Here is a 3,638-nt window from a genome sequence, read left to right as displayed (position 1 = left end):
TTCTATCCAATAATAACAATAATATGCATATTGTACGATCAAGAATTTAGCACGAGGCAGTTTAATTTGGAGACACAAATATGCTAATGCGGAACAGCACCCCCTATAGTTGCAAGAAGTTAACAAACAAGTAAAGAGCCTAATCAGCTTTGCTAGGTGAGTAGAATGGAGAGTGAAGATGTATTTTCTTGTTTATATCTGGAAGTAGCGTTAGCTAAATTAGCCAACTTTGGCCAGTTAACGTTAGCTTGAGTGCTTGACTGCCTTGTGGGGAAAATATTATAGGAATTATGATTCAGAAAGTTTGGATCAACCCTGTTCATTAGCGTATTTTGGGGTTGAATAATCCTTGTCAGAAACAAGGGACAGTGAATATTAGATAACATTAAAATGGGCAGTATGGGCGAGAGCACGACTAAGTAATGTTTACGAACAGTCTAACTTTATCACGCCGCATTCAAACCATTGCTAAAAGGCTTAGATTTGGGGATTCTGTGTTGATAAAATATGTATGCTATGTGGTAGAGCAGGATCACAAGGAATTATAGCTGGTAAAGTACTACTGGCGAAAAGACAACATATTTAGGGGTTTCGAGAACCATGCGACTCAAGAAAAACGTAGTCCTTGTTACGTTATTCAAATTAGATTTATTGAATTGACGTAAGGGAGGAGGAGATTAAAGTGACCTCCCTGTAAAATGTAGAAATAGGTTTGTTTTGACTAATTGAAATAAAAATGTACCTGTTAATTAACAAACATTAGCGACAAGAATGGTGGAGGTTAGTTGGGATTGAAGAGACTTTTCTGAATTTCAGGGATGAGATGTAGACCAGGGGAGGTAACAAAAAATAATTAACGTAAGTCAATTGGAAAGTAAGAATTTGTACTTTTATTGTTTGGATTGATTAAGAATTGGCTGATGTATTTTCTACATTTGGAGCATTACAGGTTAGTCTTAAACTAATGAATGTTTAATGAGTGTGAAGCAGTGGTTAATGATAAAAAATCATATTGATGTAAACATAATGAGTGTTGACAGCATGTGAATGATAATATATTATTAGTGTCTTTACAGCACTCTGATGATGCGATAGTATAGTAATTTGAAAATCTGAGGTTTTATGATGAGTAGAGATTGAGCCTTGAGATTGTAAAAAAATATTAGCTGTGTGTCACGTTTGCTGGAATAATGATCGGACCAAGGCGCAGCGGATGTTGAGTTCCTGTCACACCCTGGCCTTAGTATTCTTTGTTTTCTTTATTATTTTAGTTAGGTCAGGGTGTGACATGGGGAATGTACAGTGGGGAGAACAAGTATTTTTGCAGGTTTTCCTACTTACAAAGCATGTAGAGGTCTGTAATTTTTATCATAGGTTACACTTCAACTGTGAGAGACGGAATCTAAAACAAAAATCCAGAAAATCACATTGTATGATTTTTAAGTAATTCATTTGCATTTTATTGCATGACATAAGTATTTGATCACCTACCAACCAGTAAGAATTCCGGCTCTCACAGACCTGTTAGTTTTTCTTTAACCCTTTCATGCGTGAGTTCCAAATATCTCTAACGGTCGCCCCAGCGTGAGTTTTTTTATGCACGTGATGTTAGAACGTTCTCTCCATTCCAGAATGTGTTTGTTATGTAACAGTACATTTCATCCGCGCTGCCCTCAAACAAAAGCACGCAGCCTGTTTTTATTTGTCAATTTTAAATTATTTCTAACAAGTTTTTTATTTTCTAATAACAGTTTGAAATGAGGTGTGTTCCGCCTCATTCATTCACATAAAAGTAGTCATTTTTACTTTTGCGGACCAATTAATTTTTTTGACATTTCTGACCCGGACAAAATTCCCCAAACACTTCTCAATTGTTTGTGCAGACATTTACTCATCTGCCGTCCTGCATACACGTGTTCATATTATTCCACCTGTCGCCTGCATCGAAATCAACGTTGTTTTCGTTACCAATAATACCTTTGGAAATGTGTGCGTTTCTATCAAAGTGCCTTATTACGTTATAATAGTTTCTGCATGTCGTGTTATGTCGTTTCTAATGTAGCATCATGTTTTTGTGTATATTCCTTATAACCGCGGACACGCGATGTAACGTTACTCATTTCATAACATTTATGGTGTTATACTCAATGCTTAGGTAGCTAGCTACATTCTCCTATTAGCTCTGGAAAACAATGCTAATTGCGTCAGGGAAGTATTAGCATGTGTTGTATGTTGAAGCTACCCTGGCCTTATGACTCCCAAGTGGCACAGCGTCTCAGTGCTAGAGGCGTCACTCCAGACACCCATCTTCAAATCCAGACTGCGTTTCTATCAAAGTAAGTGCCTAATTACGTTATTGTGTCGTGTTATACCGTTTCTACGATAGCTCACTGTGTGAATGGAGCATAATATATTTGTATATATTCCTTATAACCGCGGACACGCGAGGTAACGTTACCCACCTTTTATGGTGTTATATTCAATCGTGCTTATGTAGCTAGTTACATTATTCTATTAGTTCTGTAAAACAATGCTAAATGCGTCAGAAGTATTGGCATGTTGTATTTTGACGCTACCCTGGAAAAATTTAAAAATATCTTATACCACTTGGTCGTTTTCTGAGTGCATTCCACAAAGCTGTTTATCATCCACTGCCCCCATTTTGAGGTAATAGTCAAGCACGCAGTCTGGTTTTATGTTTCTCTGTCTGGTTTGTTTCTCTCTCCCGTCAGGTGGTCCACCTTCCCTGTGGCCGACATGGTTGCTGTATGGACAGTGGAGAGGACATGGACGTCTCGTTTGTCATGCCACTTTACTGCCAGCTGTTAACATTTCTTATTTTGTATAACGGGTCATTTAGGATGGTAGTAGCGTTGATGAAATGCAGTCATAGCAGCAGAACTAGAACGCAGTCTTTACTGTCACCAGGAATGTATACATTTCACTAATTGTGGTTGTCCCCCACTCCTGGCTCTCTCTTATCCTGTAGCTCCAAGGCATAACAATTGGTCTCTACTATGTCTCCCACCAGCTCCTCTGTCAGAAACAACTTGAAGCACTCTGCCTCAGTTGGAAATGGCAAGGGGCGTTGCACTCCAGACTGGGACTCATCAAAGCAAACACCAGGGCCAGGAGGGGTGAAACAGCAGGGCCAGGAGGGGTGAAATGACTGGTGGCCTTCCAGCTACCACAGAACTCCTGTACTTCATCCACTGTTGGTATGCCTCCATCACCACCAGCATCTTCAAAGGGAACTGGGACTTTGTCAGTGGACAAGGGGTCCTCAGTTTCAGGGTTCTCAATGGCTACAAGGTTGGGGGGCAGCTCCTCACTGTCACTGTCAGAATCTGATTCCTGACTTTCATACTCAGACTCATTGTCAGAATTTTAAAAAATCTCCAGAATTTCCACATTTGTTTGTTGTCTCCTTTTGAAAGACATTGCTAATGCTTCAGCTCATCTCACTAGCTACATACATAAACAACAACACTGAATGGTTTAGAGTGAGAGGGTACGTGGTTGACTGCCGGCACGCGCCACTTGTATCAATAAATCACTATCAGAAAATGTTTTGTGTGGCAATTATTTGTGTATTTACGGTTTTATTCACATGTTTTCAAATCTAGGTGACAAATCAT

At 39.3% G+C, this 3,638-nt stretch overlaps 1 long non-coding RNA gene across 1 annotated transcript; it reads left to right on the top strand.

Moving 5' to 3' along the window:
- Positions 1-1,388: 1,388 nt before the first annotated feature.
- Positions 1,389-3,569, top strand: LOC139022927 (uncharacterized). The gene is made up of 2 exons (XR_011473999.1): positions 1,389-2,336; positions 2,733-3,569. It is a non-coding gene; the product is annotated as an uncharacterized lncRNA (long non-coding RNA).
- Positions 3,570-3,638: the final 69 nt, after the last annotated feature.

Source organism: Salvelinus sp. IW2-2015, linkage group LG23 (genome assembly GCF_002910315.2).
Source record: "Salvelinus sp. IW2-2015 linkage group LG23, ASM291031v2, whole genome shotgun sequence".
In the NCBI taxonomy this organism is placed as follows: domain Eukaryota; kingdom Metazoa; phylum Chordata; class Actinopteri; order Salmoniformes; family Salmonidae; genus Salvelinus; species Salvelinus sp. IW2-2015.
Note: the sequence above shows the minus strand (reverse complement) of the source record. Positions and strands in the feature narration are given on the sequence as shown.